This window comes from Apis mellifera, linkage group LG1 (genome assembly GCF_003254395.2).
Source record: "Apis mellifera strain DH4 linkage group LG1, Amel_HAv3.1, whole genome shotgun sequence".
NCBI lineage: Eukaryota > Metazoa > Arthropoda > Insecta > Hymenoptera > Apidae > Apis > Apis mellifera.
In genome coordinates, this window is record NC_037638.1 from 4255996 (window position 1) to 4276653 (window position 20658).

General features: G+C 34.4%; 1 protein-coding gene and 1 long non-coding RNA gene across 4 annotated transcripts in view; one reads left to right on the plus strand and one right to left on the minus strand.

The window, feature by feature from the left end:
* Positions 1-20658, minus strand: part of LOC408618 (furin-like protease 2) — a 382021-nt gene that overhangs the window by 262981 nt on the left and 98382 nt on the right. The window lies entirely within an intron of this gene.
* On the plus strand, positions 1019-9373 carry LOC107965033. 2 transcript variants are annotated; one of them, XR_001704391.2, is made up of 3 exons: positions 1019-6543; positions 8844-9183; positions 9258-9373. It is a non-coding gene; the product is annotated as an uncharacterized LOC107965033 (long non-coding RNA). The 2 variants fall into 2 exon arrangements; XR_003305306.1 differs by having other exon boundaries at positions 1019-2512; positions 2620-6543; positions 8844-9373.

Genomic DNA, 20658 nt, shown 5'->3' on the forward strand with positions numbered 1-20658 from the left:
TGAGTATATACAAGTGTGGTAAAATCGTTTATTCGGTTGTTTGTAGCATTGTTGCTGGGATGAGGATGTTTAGGCAAATTTTAGAATTGTCATAAATGTATAAACATTTGCAGTATGTCATGTAAATAATTTATATTGGATATAGTGTTATACAATTTATAAATATTCCATAATATTTCACTGATTAATTATATATTTTTGAAATGATTTAAGATAGATAATACTAAATGAGATTGAATAATGATTTTGTTTTAGATGTATTGATTCAATTATACTTTTTCTTTAAATGAATACCCATAATTTCTTATAGCATTAATTTGTAGATTTGCAGAAATAATTTAGCAAGATTCAAAGTTAATTTTTAAACTTTTAGATCAAGAACATGATTATTTTTCTCTAGATATTAAAAAATTGCTTTGAATAAAAGGATGAAACAAAGTTTCAAAAATTGTACATTGCATGATAATTATTGATTTAAATCATAAAAATATTTTCTGTTCAACAACGATAGTGAATATCAAGCAGCTTAATTTCAAAAAAAAAAAAAAGAATCGAGATTCACAATGAAATAGGAATCATTTAACGAACAAAAACAAACTGTAAACTAAGCGGAGTAAGGCATAACTGTGTTCAAACGTTCCTCGTTTGAAATTCCCACGTTTCCTTTTCCTCTTTATTTATATTTTAATCAAAGGAAACGAATTAACACGGTATAATTCAAACGCAAGTGTTCTTTACTTTGAAAAACAAATCTGTGTTAATTGCGGTCTATTCAATATCGCCAATGAATCGATATTCTCATTTTAGAAAGTTATTCGATATTCATAAAAAAAACTACTGCTAAATATCAAAGACGATTGATCTTTTATTTCTTTAAATTTCTTTTGATAAATAATTAATTTAAAAAAAATTAAAACTTCGCCTTTAGAATTTTATCAGAATCAGTTTGAATAAAAAGCAGATGTTTATACATTTATGAAAAATTTACAAAAAATCTAGAAGGAAATAATTAATATAACATACCCATTTATATGTTATAACATTTAAGATAGATCTTCAATTTCCATTTCATGTAAACAAGATTAGGAAAAAAGAGTGAAGATCGGTAGCTGTAACATTGTTTGCAAAAAAATTAATATCTCCTCATCCGAGCAACGATATACATCGCCAAACAACCCTTTCCAAGATGACGCTATTCGCACTCAATATTCCCCCAATCATGACACAAACTTCCTTTGTCGATCTCCACCCTCGAACGATCATGTAGGCCGACCTACAATCCTAAACCAACAAAGGAACGACGCTCATCGTCCTCGATCATCATCATCATCGTCGTCGTCGTCCCCCTTCCCCTCTCTCCACTCTCAGGATGATCGACAATAATCGTCGATCGGCGTGACGATCGACATCCATAGCCGCGTCGTGGTCGCACTCCGTGTGACACCGCGAATGTGTTATTTCCCTTTAAGTCCAACCTCCATCCGGGTCACGTATGGAATACTGGAGAGGCAAGGAGGAAGGGTGGAGAATAGGTAGTGTGGTCGCGCATATCCAGCCTCGTTACGCGGATGGATACGTCGACTGGTACATGGCCGCTATTATTTGCGAGATCGATAACGGTTACCTGCGGGCGCCACCTGAGGGAAAAAGGGGACATCAGATGCATATCTGCCCATTGGACTCAAGGCTTCCATCACGGATGCGATCCTCTATTCTTTCGTTTTGCTTCTGTCTCTTTTCCCTTGTTTGCTCCTCGTGTTTTCTTTTCTTTCTTCCTTTTTGTGTGTGTCTGTGTGTGTTTGTGTTAGAGAAATGGTTTTACGGTTGGATGTCTGTACAGTTATACGTGTATGTACATAAGGCTTGTATTATTCATATCTAGGAAGGTTGCCAATATCTGTTTAATTTTATTTATACAATAATATAATATATATTGAAGTTGTAAGTTGAACGGAAATTGTAATACTTTTATTAGAAGATTTAGATATAAGTATAAATTGTAAATGCATGTTGATGATTGGGGAGAAGAATGGTGAGGAAAGAATGGTTCAGATTTCTCGTTTTCATTTTCTTTATTTATCAATAAGATGCGTTTAAAAATGTGAAATGGAGAACGTGTGTTTCGCTGACACACTGAAAAGTACATTGATTTCTTCATATATTCATCATATTCTGAATCTCTTTCAGATGTTTCTATTAGTTCTTCAATCATCCTCCCCTTTCAAACAAGACGCCCATAAGGCCCGGCCATGTATTACATTAACAAGACTCGCCTTATGCTCGACGACAAGCCCGTCTAACGAGCACGGGAGAGCGTGCACCCAAGTCTAAGTACAAGCAGCCATAAAACGGCCATCAAATCGACGTGTCCTGAGAAGGCCGGTAATATCGCATCTACATGACCGCGTCTACCATGGGCGGAAGTCATTATAAGAACGGCCGTCGTAAAAGTCTTTGGATCATTTGTTCCGCGAGAATCCAACGTTCTTATGGTCATCGTCTTCGAGAGAAAGTAAGTATTGAAGAGGCTTAAGCATTGAAGATACCCTTAAATTTGTGGATCGTTGCAACGGGATGATTTATGTACGTTTTATTCATCTTCTCAACTTCTTTTTTAAGCACGATATCCTGAACCAGAGATTTATCAGTTTAAAGTATAAAGAATAATGCTGGGAGCAAAGCTAAATAATTGATAATTAAGGAAGGAAAATTAATAGGATGGAAAATTTGATATATCAACACACAAAGTGGGTTTCAATGGGAATTGAAATTATAATAATGGAAATTGGAGATTTATGCTATTGAGTAGTTATGAATAAAGTTATGGATACCAGAATTAACAGAGTGGAAGTTAGTATTATGGTAGTAGTAAAGACTTAGATCTAATGTCATTCAGCAGTGAACAAACGAATGAACAATAGAAATTAACAAAATTGGAAACTTATGCCACTGTTGTTCAGCAGTATTGAGGATGAATTGGCACTAAAATTAGTGGAGTGAGGACTGAACACTTAAAGCTATTCATCAATGTTGAGAAGCAAAATTATATTTATTCAAAAATGTTGGAAACAAGATACTAAAATTAGTAAAATGGAGAATGGAGACTTACATCTAGAGCTGTTCAGTAATGTTAAGGGCAATGAAATTAGCATGATAAACTTTGAAAGCTTTTATGCCATTCAACAATGTTGAAAATGAAGCTATGGATACTAAAATTAACGAGGATTGAAGATCTAGAAGATAGAGCAATGTTAGAAATAAGACACCAAAATTAGCATAATGAAAACTTTGGAAACTTATAACACTGCTATTTAGCAATGTTGAAGATGAAACTATTAAAATGAAGCATCATAATTATTGGAATAAGGCTTAGGCTTAGAGCTATTCATGTTAAGGGCAATGGAATCAGAACAGTACAAGTTGGAAAACTTTAAATTTAATGCTATTCAGCAATGCTAAGAAAGTAATGCAAAATAGGAACTTGAGATCAAAGTTCAGCAGTTGCTATTCATAATATTGAAGACACGATTATGGACAAAGAAATTATTGAATTGAATAAAACTATGAATAAAACTGACAAAGTGAAGACTTAAGATTTTTAGATCAATATTGTTCACCAGCTGAAATATCACAGATAACAAAATTTATAGATTACAGATAACGAAGATTAAACTTCAGACCAATTCAATCAAATGAATTCTATTCAATCCATAAGCACAAGTTATGCAATGCTTTCAATAATTAATTCATCATTACAATATACCTCATGCAAAAACTATCTCAAAGAGAATTGCTCTACCTTTTTAAGTACAAGTTACTTTCTTACTCAATCATTTCCTAATTCATTTGAAAAATAACATATAATTAATCTATATCCTTCTGCACAAACTATGCTCAAAGACTTTTGCCCCACTTTTTTTAAGCAATAAGTTCTTACTCAATCTCTCAATTATCTCCTATAATTTGAAAGAATAATACAATATTTTCAATAGTTAATTCACCATCACAATATATCTTATGCAAAAACTATCTTAAAAGCCTTATCTTTTTAAGTTATTTTCTTACTCAATCTCTTAATTATCATTTAAAAAAATACCTTCAATAATTAATCCACTAATACTCTTATGCAAAAACTGTCTTAAAAGCTTCCTTATCTTTTTAAATACAAATTACTTTCTTATTCAATTATCTCCTATATTATACTTGAAAAATAACACGATACTTTAAATAATTAATCCACCACCAAAAATACACGCTATGCAAAAATTGTATCAAAGGTCGTTCACCTATCTTTTTTCCCCCTCGGGAGGCGCAGGAATCCCTCCCAAGTTCGCTATAATGCAGTCATTTAGAGGGAAGCACGAAGCGATAATGCGCGGCGATAGGGGGCGCATCTTTGCAATTTTCCCTTTTGGTAACTGGTTACCGGAGGCCTCGGCCATTTTTAGATTCTTATCCGCGGAAAAAGTTTCTGCTTTGCGAGACGTTCGTTTCCGCCCCCCTTTCTCCCCTCCCCTCCCCATTGTTGCATCCTGCCCAAGTTTACCACCACCCACACCACACCTCTTCCAGCCACCAACCTCCACCTCGGCCACCTTTATTGCCGTTTATTCGGGACGCTCGTAAAAGTTAATGCAACTTGGCAAATTATTTCTCCTCGAGCCGAGCCAACGTGCTTTAATGGGACCACGATAATGACAGGCGGATGCTCGTTTAATAAAAATGAATAAGAAAGGCCCTGTTCAACCGTTTGTTCGATCAATTTTAAGGAAGGAAACGAATTTTCGATACTGAATATCGGTTCGTTTTAGAGATTTGCCGGTGAAAAATTTTTAATCCTTACCTTACGAGTATTTTACATTATTTCTCTTCTTTCGAAGATAAAGACTCGTGTTACATTATCGATGCCTTGTTCCTTCTTGATCGACGTAGATGTTGCCAATTTTATCGTCTCGAAACAACAATGGAAGCACAATGGGAGAAAATAGTGGGGGAAAGATAGGAAAGTGTCCGTGTACTTTTCGAGCTGCAACGAACAACTTCGATTTTTCTTTTTATAAATGTTCGTTACAAGAAGAAGTTAGTAGAAATAGAAAACGATGTCATCCTGTTTGATCTATGGTTCAGGAAACGAAGGTATGTGAGTTTCTATTCACAGCCACGACGGTAGAAAGATAAAGAATAATATGGAAAAGTGACGGTTGCGGTTGATCGAAGTCGCGAATCTTCGGAGAGTAAAAATTCTTACGTACGAACGATGACATTTTCTTTCGTCCGGTTTTTTAAAATTGAATAATATAATAGAAACGAAATTTACAATTAATTGGAGACTACTAATCAATCTCTTGTCAATTCCACTTGAACATCAAATATCGAATTTTCCAAAATATTAATTTCAACTATTATTCCATTCTTTTGAGTAATCCTCAACGACTTTCCTTCCGCACCGACCGTTAATACCTCTAATTTATCATTGAAAGCGTACCATATATTACCGGCGGGATGACAAATTACACGCATACATCACACAATTTCATCAATGCACTACATCCACGCGAACCACCACCTGACACCGGTGATCAATTAAAAAAATCAACGACCAGGCCACCTCGCAAATCACCCTTGATTGCCGTTTCCAACGTCCAAACACCTGACACGGAAAGAAGCCCGAACAAGAAAAAAAATCCCTTCAAAGAAACCAATAAACAAACTCCAATTTTTTTGTCCTCCATCGCCTCGAATCTCTCTTGGATCGATTATTCTAATTTCATCACGAGCTATGTATAAATTTTTTTGCATGTTTTTATTTGCTTAACGCGTTTTTATTCATTAAAATACAAAGAAGTTAACATCTATAAAAAAAATTTAATAACAAAAATAGCGCAACAATAACGATTAGAAATCAAGCCAGTAATTTCAAATGAAATCGCTTGTGCGAATCTCAAAGAATCTCCCCACAACGTTAATTTGTCCACGTCAACGGCACGCGAGTCATTTTTAACGCATTAAGGACACCCTTTAACAACAACGGAAGGTGTTACGAGCAAAGGAACGAATGCACGAAGAAGGGGAGTCATCGGGGATGGATTAAATTCACGCAGCTTTTTTTTCCATTTAAGCCAACGTCACATTCCCTTCCGGCCGTAAATCTTCGGTTGTAAACGTTACGATATAGTCGTTTAAAGCGAAACATAACGCGATAATGCACGGCTATACGGTGCACACGCGTTGCAGTTCGGTCGGTAACCGCCACTTCCTTCGAACAAATGCAATTTTCCCGCGCCGACGGATGAAGACTTTTTAAATCGCTCTGGAAAACTTCGGGTTCGCGCAATCATCGTTTCTTCGATTTTATGCGATTACCGACCGAGCGGAACGGATAATCCGTTCCATATGGCGACGACCACTTTATCGCTTTTTATATTTAGGGCGATCAGAGTTTATTAGAATTGGGCTTGATTTCGTGGAGCATCGTGTTGAGATAGAAAAAGGAACAACTGATCTTAACTTCGAATTGGAATTCAAGGAAGAAAACATTGCAAAGTATGTACATTTAATACATTTAATTTTCGAAATATTAAATACTAGAAAAAAGTTTATTATACTAAGTTAATTTTACGTATGCATATATTATTCGAATTACGAATTCACTTGTTATGGATCTGAAAAGTTTGTTATATGAAAAAAAAGCCAAAGTTATTGCAATATTCGACTTCACAATCGGAGATATCTACAACCTAACCTCAATGTGCATCCATAAGGAAAAACAATAATTCAAAAATTCACATTATTTAATTAATTTCTCGCGTTTGACGTAAATATATTTTTCTGTTGCTCAAAAAAGGGAAAAAATGTTGACGTTTAATCTTCTGAATCGAGACAATTTACACTTTTTAGTGAAAAATAACCTCTGTAAAGGATTAAAATACAGTTACGAGAAAGAGAGAGTTGAAGACGTCGGCTATCGGGAGACATCATCTGTCCTGCGTATGTCTAAAACGTTCAAGTAATTTATCATTCGTATCTTTCCGTTTTTCCACTGTCTGCTTTTAGCCCGTTTGTTATTTCGAAGGCCGGGTTGTCGGTGTTCGGTAGACGAGGCGGGGAAGGAAGGAGCCCGCCCGAGCGTTTTTTAATTTTTCACGAGGCAATCGGATAGAAAGGCGCCTTCCTTTCCGACAATTCTCAAAATTGTCCCGGACAAGTTAAATTTCATTTGCATCCTTTTGCTTTTTCCCTGTACAACTCTCTTCTAAATTTTCCAACCGGCGGATGAATTCTTTCCACCATTATACCCCGTATTAGAATTACCTTTTATTTAATGCAAGAGAAACAACGGCCGAGCAAAGATAAAGTTTCCCTTTCGGATTAACATGAAAAAGCTGGAGAAAATTTTCATCTTTGCGACCAACTTATTCAACTTTCTTTCCTTCCCTTTTTCTCCTCTTCCCTCTATTCCCATTGTTCTTTTCTCGGTGTTTGGCGAACTTATTAGAAAGACACCGTTTTAATATCAATTTTAACGAGTTTAAAACACGATGTCGAAGAACGTAGAACCGTCTTACAATTTTTTTCTTTCTTTCTTTTTCTTTCGATACAACGGATAAATTAATTATTTTCCTTATATATATATATATATATAATAACTCGGTTGAGTCTGTTCGAGTTTTAGATTTACGATATACTCGTCCATTCCATATGTTGAAAATACGGAATCCAATTCGAATCGAATAATTTCCCGTATCACGCAATATTTCTCGCCCAAAATTCTTCCGATTTGTCAGAATTTCAATTTTCTCGAACAGAGGATTTATTTCTCCATATACGATATACTGGTGAACTTGTAGAATCCATTCTCGCCGCGTTCCATCGTTTACCTTCTCTTCGTCCACCGTATCATCATCAATGACCGCGATTTTCATTTGAAACGAGCAGCCACGGTTCACGGTTGAATACCTTTTCGAATCGATTCTCAGAGAGAGAGAGAGAGAGAGAGTGAGTGAGAGAGAGGGAGGGAGAAAAAGAAATGCCGCGGCAACGTTGGCGAAACGGGTGTATTGTTCGTAATCGATTTCTTCGAGCCGTCTAGACTCATTATTCCATTGGCTCGCGTTAACGCACTGCTGGTTTGCGGCTTTGTTAACACGCTATTAATAATCCGCTTGGTAAGATGAAATATCTTATCGATCGTTTTAGCACGCGACGACGCTATTGTAATGGAGATTGTTTTATCCCTGTTTTCTTATTCACGATTCTGGGAAGAATCGGGCAATGGAAAATAAAGAATCCGTTTATTTGTTTATTTTTTCTTTTTTCTTTTTTTTTTTTTATCGCGTCGTGAAAGCGAATAGCGAGAATTCGAGCGTCTGTGAAGTGAGAAGAATTCGCGAGATCATTGTTCGTTCGGTTTAAACGTTTGTTCAAGTTTGTTCAATTTATGGAATGTTTAATTAATTTTGACGAGTTGAATGAATAGAATCAATTGATTTATTGCGATTTATTAATGTAAAAATTGAGTTTGTTTTTGTGAGTGAATTATTTGGTTATAACGATGAATTTATTGGTAAGATTTCTAAAATTTCAACATCAAACATAGATTATTTAATTAACAATATAATAATATAAAGAGCTTCGTCTTACATTATAAATTCGATTTTTTGGAAATAAATGTTATTGAAATGTTTAAAATAAGCATCGATATTTGGATTCTTTTATAAAGCATGGAATAATTTTTTGCAATAATATAATATCCAAACTTAAAAGACAATTAGAAAATACGAATTTTGTCCATTCGTATAATTCGAAATATTCATTCACGAAATTAATCGATCATTTTTTTTCAGAATTATTCCAAAAGAAGATACGCTTTTCTACTCAAGATCTCTCTAAAACTTGGAAAAAAAATTTGAAAGACCAACGAATCGAGAGATGTACTGCTGCTCGTTCAGATGCAACAGCATCCAAGGATCATCCAATCCGGAACGCGATTTCAACATCACACCAAATACAAATCACGATGAAACAACCGTAGCGGGCAGAGACATCGTAAATCCGCAGCGACCAATTTTCGCCGATTCGTACAACCTCCCCCCCCCCCTCCCCCCTCTCTGGCTAATAATCCAGATCTGATTCGCGGCTCTGATCGTATCGTTGCGAATCAACGCTCGTATTCCAGGATTATAAGTGAGTATTGTATCTTATAAATTCAACGAAAAATTTTTATTTTTTATTTTTATTTTTTATTTTTTTCGTTGCAGGAAGTTAAGAATAATTCGGTTTTGATACGTTTTATACGAATAATATGAAATGTATCCATTTGTCCATTTCGACACACAGGATTGATTTTGAACGATGGAATGATTATTTATTTAAATTGTTACATCGTTTTAATTTTTTTTTTTTTTTAGAAATTGGCGAATTATATAAATTATATATTTATTTTATGCAATATTGTGATTCTTGTATTTAATAAATTGGCTATTTTTTTTTCCTTTTCTATTCTCAGAAACTTTCTGAGAATGTTGAGTAACAATTTCAAACTTGATCGTGATACGTTCTTTTTAGGAAGCTGTTTACAAAATTTCAACTCTATTTCATATTCGAATTAAAACTATTGCTCCCTTATTTCGAAATTATATTGTTGTCCATGCAAATTTTTACGAGGATAAACAGAAAAAAAAATAAAAGAAAATCGAAGTAAGAATGAAGCAGAACGTATAAATTTCTGATTGTACAAAATTCTCTCTTTTTTTTTCTCAAATTAAATAATTTATATTCAATATCTTGAGTTTGATTTGTTCAAACTCGCGACACGTTTACTTCCATCGCTACGACTGTGTCGCGGAGTGGAGGGGGGGAGGACGACATCGAAACGACACGCGAGACATCGGCCGCCGGGTCAGTTGATCGAAGCGAAACGCGTAGATTGTGCCATTCCTCAAGATCGAGTCGAACCGCGAAATTGCATCGAGGCCAAACCGAATAACCGATATCGAGGCCCTCCAATGTCAGGAATGCCCCGGATTTTCGCCTCGTAATTGGATATGAGTCGCGCTGCTTTGAGACCTAAGCTCCCTTCGCCCTCTCCCTATCCTCCGCCTCCCCCCTCCGCGCCCCTCCCCCCACCTCTTCGGTTTCTGATTATTCCGTGTTCCGAAGGTTGCAACCGACGTAACTTTGATCACGGTACGGGACTTATGTTGCTCGAGCAACGATCGAGGCCAAAGGGAAGCTTTGGAGAATAGCCGAGTTATGTGTATACATATATACGTCTTGTCTTTCTTGAACGCGTTTGTCTTATAGGTGCAAATTATAATGCAAGAGAAACGAAAAAATTAGGGATACGAGGCATTCTTTATTTTCCTGCGAATTGAAATAAAATTTTCGTTCAATGCGAATGATCGAAATTTTAATGATTGAAATTGATTAGATGAAAATGTCTAATATTTAAAAAAAAAGTTTCTTGTACGATTATAAGCGTGAGTATTTTGATGTGAATTGAAATTTATTTTCTTTTATTGAAATTGGGTATTTATTTGTAAGTGTAAAAAAAAAAAAAGTGATGTCTATTTTACGAAGAATATATGTGTATCGAAAGATAAGGCTTATTTGTAAAAGAGTGGCGCATCCGAATTACGAGATCACGGGATTTGTCACATCGCGATAAACGATGATCGCGGATTCAACGAATTCGAAAATAACTCCCCGAGTCTTTTGTCCCCGGTGACCGATACAGATCGAAACTGAGCGGTCAATCCGCTCGAAAGTGCATCGGTGTTTGCCGATTGCTAATTGCTTGTCGCAATAGCGGGATCATTTATCAAAATTCCAACCGCGACGCGAGCATTTGTCTCTCGACACGCGACAATGCTAACACCGTTTCATTATTGCACCGTATCGATTTGTAGCTGATCCACGAATTTTATCCATCCTCGTTTCATTGCTAATTGGTTCGATCGAGATAATAATATTTTAACTTATTAAAATAGAACGAATAGAGAAAAAGAAATTTAACTAGGAATTAGAAAAAAAGAATTTTGAGAATGAATTTCAGAAAAGAGGATGACATGGATAATTTATGTGGAATAGTATAATTGGTTTAATTTTTTTTTTTCAAGTAAAATTATTCAAGATCTTACATTCAAACAAGTCGGAATATAATTTGTCGTAAAGATAAAATTTATGAAGTTTTCTCGTTAAATTTCTTTAATCAATATTTAAATTCAATTTACGAAAGTTTGTCGAAGTTCAATTACATAAAAGTTTTAATTTACTTTGAACGTTTTAAATACAATACGGGGACCACGTTCACTATCCAACGTTATTTGTTAATGCAAGGAAGCAAATTGGAACATATGTATGCGATAAAGTGTAATAAATTATTTCATTCCGTGCGAAACATAATTATAACTTCAATCGTTCGAATATTCGAAAATTTCGATTATTCGATTATTCCTATAATTAATTACGTCGAATAATCAACGTCCAACTGCATTACGAAGAAATATCGATAAAATATTCGATTCGAATATTCAAAAAGACGATAAAATATAATAATAAAAAAGAAAAAAAGAAAAAAATGAGGAAAGAATACGAAAGATAAAAGATATTTTGGCCGCGATACTGAATTTTGTTTCGAGAACTTGCACGTTCCGATCACGTTTTCGAATATTTTTACATTTGGATACAAATTGAATAGAAATTTGAATGGAAATGATTTACAGTATGCAGAGTATTCCGTTTCACTACTCGACTACTCGGAATATCCACGTCTGTAATACTGGTTGATACCAGCGGGGAAGAAATATTTCGAGAAAAGATTATTCTTTTCGTAGGTTATGCATTGTGCTCGTTATTGGATATTTCTTGTTCAATTTCCGCATTTTATTGCACACTTTTTTTAAATTAAATTCCAAGATGTTTTAAAAAATGTCTCAAATTCTTAAATATTTCACTGTTAGATATTAATTTTAATTCACTTATCGTGTATTATCTTTCAGAGATTATATATAGAGAAATTAAATTTTGGTTATCTACCTACAATGCTTATGTTCGACTATTTTCGTATATAATCGGCAATGTTCGAGTCACGAAGCTTGAACAGCCATCCTTCGGCTATTCTCGGGTACAATCGACAATACCGATCCTTCGCTTCGGCACTTTTCGGATTCCATCGGCTATGCCACTAAACTGAAACGAAACGCTTCAAAGACTTCGAATTCAAATCAGTAAATTCTCGTCATTGCGACACTTTCAATCTCGCTCTCGTGAAACTGACTTAATCCATTCGTCTACGCGTATACGATTTTAATATACGATAAAAAGTGCATCGTACATAAAGTGGAGAAATTAAATTTATTAAAAAGAACGATCAATTAATTAATCAATTTGACGAGACGTTAAACACTACACATTTACGCTTCTATTTCCATTTAGCTCGTTAAATCTATCGATTCTCTACTCGTTGCACGGATTAACTATCATAAAGGCGAAATATCCGTTTCGAATTTAATTAACCAGTCGTACATCGAGGCGGCTAATGAACAACGTGAACGTGTTACACCTCTAAGAACGTGTACACATGCATCCCGGTGCATGGAACGCGTGCAACGTCAGCTTCGAGAAACTTTACTTCCCTGAATTATGTGCCGCAAGAGTGTTCCGGTGGATATGATATTAAACCTGTTTGGAGATGTGAAACACGAAAGCGTGGCCGGCAATGCGATTCCCGTCGTAATATATTCACAGTACGAAACTAACTTCAACCGGACCCCAAGCGTTTATAACTGTGTCGCTATTCAATTTATGCATCGGCCAACCCCTTCCCCCTCCCTTTCCAAGAATTAGAGAGCGTAATTATATTCGGGGCCCAATTCTAATCAAATACAACGACAGACACGAGCATGGATGTCTCGGTATCTCTGCATTGTAATGTTTTACGGGGAAATGCATAAGTTTCTTGTATAATTGAGAGATGGACAGAGCTTTTAGTTATCTTTGGTATTCGAACGCTCGGGATATTCGTTATAATTTAAATTTCGATTCCAGAGAATAATTATTCGAGTATTTGAATTCGAATTTGAATATCCGAATTCGAATCTTTTCTCGGGATTTCATGAAAATCTTTTCTTATAAATTCAATCAATCGATAAAAAAGAAATTATTCTTATCTTATTCTTAATAGAGTTATATTATCACGGATAAATAGATGATCTATTCATTACATATATTCACGATTTGTTCTAAAAATAAGATACAAGGATAAATTACGTTTGTTTAATTTGAATCAATCAATTTAAATTATAATCGTAAAAATCGAAAAAGAGAAGTTCATTTAAAAAAAAAAGAAAGAAAGTAAAAAGCATTCGTCGATAACTCCGTTTCCTATAAAATGAGTCCGAGTAGATGACTAAGATCAAAGCACGATCTTATCGATTCTCAAAAGTGCATCACGACGGTGGAAGAGGGACAATTCTCGTTCGAAAATCCAACCACGATCCCGGTAACGCCTTTGAAATGCGTCTCGATAACCGTGACGATAAAACGAAAAGGATAGAGAGAGAGAGGCAGACGGATAATGAGAGTGAGATAGAGTGGAAGAAAAAAGTACAATCGCTATGAAAGTCGATGCGGAAAAGTTGAGTGAATCTATTACGGGCGAATTGGATGATCAATCTAGATGGCTCCACAAGGTCACGTAGCATCGAATTGCGACTCGTTGAACGAATTGCGTTGCGTAGTACGACGAAGAAATTAGCGGAAAATCTATCTTCCCCTCTTCTTTCGTTTTCTCTCTTCTATTCGAAATTTATTAATATTAATCCGAGAAAACGTCTTCGAACGGATGGATCAAACGTCTATAATATCTGTTCTTCGAAACATTACGACAAATCAAAGTGATTTTACGCAGTTTGAAATAAGGATTAACAACGTTTCTTGGAAACGTTACATATCGAATCGAAGTAATTTTATGCTCATTACTAATCTCATTGGAATTGCGTATCCCGAGATCGAACAATTTTATTGAAAAAATTTTTTCACAAAAATATTGAAAAATCATTTTTTTTTTTTCTAATTCCTTTCATATCCCTTTATAACAATCGTTATAAATCGGGACCAAATAATTATTTAACATTGATAAATTCGATACTCGGCTCTCGAGTTAAACGCCACGATTAAAATTCTTTTCAATCCCAATGCGTCCACTGTTGTATCTGTCTGGTACTCGGATTAATATTAAAACCCGTTTATTTCCATATCACGGTAATTGAAATCACGAAGATACGTATCTACCTACGCGAAAGGGAAAGAGTAAAGAGAAAGGAAAAAAGGGGGAAGAGTATCGGGAAATATAATGGCCCAGTACGTCCAATCCACGATGACACGGGAAATTTGCTTTGTGAATAACGAAAGGTGACTGGATGCGAGCAACAAAGCACTCGCATGTCGATTTTACTTGGCAATGTTAACGCGTAACAAAACCGCGCCCCTAGTGTGGGGAAAATTGTTCCTGGTACACGAGGTACACGGGAATTATTAAATTCATTATTCGAACAGCTGTGGAGGGGCATCCGTACGCTCGTCACGCGTTCGCACGCGTGTTGGCTTATTATCTCGCTGTAGGCAATCCGTTCTGAAATAAGCGCGTACGCGAGCCTGTGTGTGTGTGCGCGCGCGCGCGCACGAGCGCAAACATCCATGCGACGTCGAACAGTGGCGGATGCGAAGGGCGATTGTCGCTATAATTTTTTTAGAAAAAATGATCGCCAAAAAAATATAAATTCAATAAAATTGCATTCTGAGAGAAAAATTTACAATCTTCTACTATAAAAATATAAATTTTAAAAAATTGCATTCCGAGTTAAAACTTTATAAACTATATTTAATTTGGATGAGCAGATAATTCTTTTGTCAAAAAATATAAATTTAAGAAAAATTGTATTGCATTCTGAGAAAGTTGTTAAATGTACATTTAATTTGCAAAATATAAAGTTACTTGAAAAAATTATAATATTCTGAGAAATTTGTTGATCATACACAAGCATGATTTGAAATTAGTACAAAATTAAATAAAGTTTTTGAATTTGTTGTATTTTAGATGTTTTCAAACTGGAATGCAATCCGAAAATTTTAATTTTATTAATTTTTAGTAATAAGATTATTACTTATTTTTCATAGGTAAATAAAAAATTTGAAATCGTGTAAAAAAAAAAAGATTGAAAAAATAAAATTTTTCCACTTCTCGCCTCCCTAAAATAATATTTTTGGATCCGCCCCTGGCTGTCAACGGGGGAACCGAAGCTCGGCCAGGATGCACGTGCGCTTAACGTCACCGGTTTACATCGCGTCGTTCTGATAAATCTCGCTCAAACGCGTAGAATTTCGCCCATGTTGCGTTCCATGGTGAGCGAGGAAAAAAGATAAAAGTAGGATCAGTTTGAAATTAGATCGAAATTATTGAAAGATCGTTCGAATCACTTTTGTACAAGGTACTATTCTTCTTTGTTGAACTATTGTTAATTTATACCATTAACCGATCATTATACAATAGGAGACACAGATGTTTCGAGATTGGAATATTAATATTTGCGTAGATTTGATGATTGAATAAGAGTAATAAATGAATTATATTGCGAATCAAGGTCAACGTAAGTAATCAATCAGAGACTCTTTATCAAGTTGATTAACTCTTACATCACTCTATGATGTCATCTTGTTACCGATTAGTCACCGATTCTTTGATACGTATAATTTGTAATACGTTGTAATGCTCTAATATAATATAATTTACTATCACAATAATAATAATTTATAAAATGTTCGCTTTAATAATTCAAAATCAAAATTTAAACCTAGTACATGTTCGTTCAATTTAATCGTGTCAAGAATCAAGAAAATTGAATTAAAAAAATAGAAACAAAATTTTGAAATTAAAATTGAAAACGCGCCGCAAATCCGTAAACATCGATTACTCGATATTAATTTAAGTGGTGTTTTGACGAGCGTATAAACAAGTATTGAATGATTAATAAACTTTCGTGAAACATTCATTCCACATACCATACCATATATAAAATGCAAATCTACTCTCCACTCGTTAATTTGTATTATTAATACACGTTTATTCGATTACGATTAATTTCATAAACCATGGCGGTGCACAGCAACGCCACCCGTTATTTCCTAAACATTCTATCCACCCAAAGATATCTCGTCGTTGTTGAAAACAATTTTTCAATTTTCCATCTTTTTTTTTCTTTTTTTTTCTTTTTTTTTTTCACTCTCTACAAACACAGAGTTTTACAGAAGGAACGGGAAACGATTGTCCATGTGCCAGCTATATTTTTTTCACTCGAAATTGCGAACTATGCAACATCGATTTCGCACGCTTTATACACTTTCTAACAATCGCATAAATGTTTGACGCTTTACAAACTGACCGTTTGTTCGGAGAGAGAGAGAGAGAAGAGGAGGAGGAGGAGGAAAGAGGAGTCAGAGAACACGTGAAAAACGGTGCAAACATTGGAATAAACCTAGGTACGGTGGAAGTTGCTGCTTCTACAAAATTCATTCGCCGGGACATTCCGATTCGGTATCACGTAGCGAATTAGATCCGAACAGGTTGTGTATCGGTTTGGTCAAAATTTTATACGAACAAGCCCGTCGAAACGGTGAAAAATACTATAAAACCGAATAGTTCCCGATATAAACTCGATTTGCATATATCTGTAAACGGATGTATTCTATCGAATTTCCTTTCTTTTTGTCGTTATTTCGTTGGCACGTACAGCGAAATGGCGTTTTTTCACACTCTTTGACGAAATTCGAGCGATCGAAGGATAAGTTTATTTGAGAATTGGAAATTATTAAAATAAATTGTCATTTCGAATAACATTTTTATTTCTTATTTGTACGCTTTGTTTATTTACGTAGATAACGTTATTTGGATATTGAAACATAATTTTAATTATTTATTTTTTTTATATTCTCTTTTATTGCCCGTTATCGACAATCGTTTAAAAATTATTTGAACAATATTACAATTCGTTTTAAAATTTATTTTTAAAAATTATTTCCGAAAGAATTTTTTTTTTCTCTTATTAATAATTTATTATCTCAATAAAATAAATGTAAATAAATGTAAATATTTCTTTCTTTTTCCATCAAATTTGCTTATATCTTTAATACGACGAAATAAAGCGTGGAAAAATGGATATCTGTAGAATATTCCGCCTCAATACACCCGACAATTTTATTCAATAAACCAAACTGCATCACCAAGTCCACACGCGTCTCTGCTTTAAAAAAAGAATGAGCCGGAAGAAAGAAACGAGCATGATGTTGCAGAAAAAGAGAGAAAAAAAGAATTGGATTGCGGCGATAAAGCAATTTTCCTTTTATTGCCTTTGAATTTTACACACTCTCATCTCCCTAATTGGCTGAATATCATCAACTATAAAATGCAATTTTATGTCAGAATGAGGCACGCGATAAAATTCTTGTCAGAGAAAAATATTAACAATATTGTTTCGAAGATCAATGGATCAATTTGTTATTTATTCGTTTTGATTTTATTTCTTATTTTTTCTTTGCAATTTTTCGAAAATCTTTTTATATTAATTGGATATTATATTAGACAAGAATCAGGCTTGTTAAATTTTTGAATAGTTGTAATCGAATACTCTAAGTATAATAACCTTTCTGAACAATTAACAGTTATTCAATTAACAATTCAATCTAATAACAATTATTACAATTAATATTTTCAAGAATTATTTTATGCATATTTATTTTGATTAAAGATTAAAATTTATTTCCAGATAAACGACATCAAAAAAAAGATCGAAAAAAAACGAATCATAAACCTATACATATCGATCGCTACATCTTTCGTGAATCTTCAATTTTTATAAATATCGATTTTACAAAAATTTTATAAGAATCGTTTTATAAAATCTCAAATTTCGACAAATCGTTAAATTCTCTTAGATTCGAAGAATAATTTTTTTTTTTTTTAGATACCGAACACTGCCTACAACATAACCTCTTAATCGTTTAACACTTATCTTCAAGTTTCCACAGCACACAATACGCACAATATCACAAATCAACAACACAAATCAACAACGCGCGATTAATATTTTTAAGAATTATTTCCACAATCTACGCAATTTCAATCAAAGATCGCAAAATTTCGCGAGAAAAACGTGGTCACGGAAAAGTATCCATCTCGAAATTGCCTCGATCTATCCGAAGATGGCGCGCGTGACCCGCTATATCGACACACCTTTCGCTATTTCCAATTTTATAACATCTCCCCGTAAAAATCGTATAAATCTCGAGGGACGACGAATCGTTATCTCGGCCGCGGGGCATTCGAACGATATCGTTCAACTTTTAGACAGACATTAAGGTGTCACGTAACCAAGATAAGATGATTCGTGTGGGAAGAAAAAGAGAGAGAAAGAGAGAGTAAAAATTCTACTCGGTGATTGGAACCATTCTGTTTCTAAGCTGTCGAGCTGATCCCATCACAATCCCCTCTGTTATCGTCGTACGTTCGTCTTTTTCAAGTCCGAAAAATCCCTCCGAGAGAGGACAGGTTAAAAAGGATCGACCCTCGTTCATTGGCAACCAGACGGTAATAAAATATAGATTAGATCGAAAATAAATCCCTATACTTTTAGCCGAGAACGAGAGAATAACGAACAATTTTTGTTTTAACGCTTTTGGATGTTTACGCGCAATGAATTTATCCGTTTTTATGTATGTTCTTTTTTTCTTTTTTTTTCTTTTTTCTTTTTTTCTTTTTTTTTTTTTTTTTGGTTTTTTATCGATGTAATTTGTGCTTTTTCGAGGTAATTCCGTTATTTAAAGGGTTTATTCTCTATTTTTGTTACGTTTGTATGTGCGAGGCGGAGAGAGAGACTGTCATGTTTACTTCAATTTGAAGCAACGATTTTTCAACCATTTACGCCCATGCTGTGGAAAAAAGTTGAATCAAAATTTATCTGTGTCGAGCGTATAATAAACGTGTGATAACGGAAAATTTTAAAAACAGCATGTTTTCGCGAGGAATCAAGGGTCATCTTGAGCTATTTAAAACACGTGCCTTTACATTTTTTTTCCAATTAACCAATTTTTAAAAAATGAACTAATTAAACGTTATATAGAATCAAATCAAATTTTTCTATACGAATTAATTAAAAAAAAAGGAGGATAATATTCTCAATCTCTAATCAAATAAATGATAAAATAGATAAATAAAAATTTATAAACAGAAATTTATCGAGAAAATAAAGTAGAGTAAGAAATTTTTAGTGACGAATATTATAAACCATTTTTTTAAATATGACGAATATTGAATTTAACGAATATAAAGGCGGACAAATATAGAGATAACTCTGCATATTTTTACAGAGAAGAAGACTTTTTTAACATGGCAGCTTTGAAGTTAAAATTCCACACATTTTAATAAATTTATCACGGTCCAATTTATATTTTGAATTTACATGATTCGAATATTCGATCGAAAATTATTATTTCGCGATTAAACAATTATCCAATATTGTTCGTCTCGTTTCGAGAAAAATTGAATGATAAAAACAGAGAACGGAATGCGAAGTCTGTCTCTAAAAACTATTTTATATTCCACGTTCAATGATACTCGAACTATTCTCAAATAAAAGTGAGAATCCACGGTGCAAAAATTACACAATTCGAGCACGAAACGATCAAATGCGGTCAGATTACTTTCCTCGCTAGGCGTATTTTGCAACTTTGTCCGATTTAAGTAAAACCATCTTTTTATCTCGATCTATAACTTGATTTACAGTATATAACCTTAACATAATATCGAAATCGATATTTTTTTCGAAATATCACCGTTCCTATTTTATAAAATCTATAGTTTGTCCCGCGACAATGAAGAAAGAAAGTTGCGTCCATATCATATTTTCGTGTTTGTTGACAAACAACAGACAGCCGCTCGACTTTGTCGATCGATCGAAAAACCTATTTCCAATTGCTAATTCACTTCGAAAGGATTCTTCAATCGGTGCGGTAGTTTTCGATTTTTTTTTTCCTCTCCAATTTTTTAGTTTCTTCTCTCTCTCTCTCTCTCTCTCTCTCTCTCTCTCTCTCTCTCTCTCTCTCTCTCTCTCTCTCTCTCTCTCTCTCTCTCTCTCTCTCTCTCTCTCTCTCTCTCTCTCTCTCTCTCTCTCTCTCTCTCTCTCTCTGTCGCATCCACTGTATCAAAGTTGAGAGATTGGGTCTATGGACGATGTTGTCACTTGGATCGAGTGACACACCTTTGAACGACGATCCTTTTTTTTTTTTTTTTTTTTTGTCTTCGATTCTATTGATGAAATACGTTTTTCAGACACGTTTTAAAAATATCGAAATATAAATAAATAATTGAACGCAAGTTTGATAGTTTCTATTCTAGTGGGATCGGGATTGGATATTAAATCAAATCTTTCTCCGGTTTTATCCGTATGTATAAAAAGTTATTATCTCCTCCCCCCCGTTGCAAACGAGATGGCTGTGTACGTGTTTTCGTGTACAGTAACCGTTCGACCATCCCGTTCTAAACCAACTTTCACGAGTAACACTTTCTAACACACTTTTTTAGTTAACCGAAAGATATTAACGAACAAT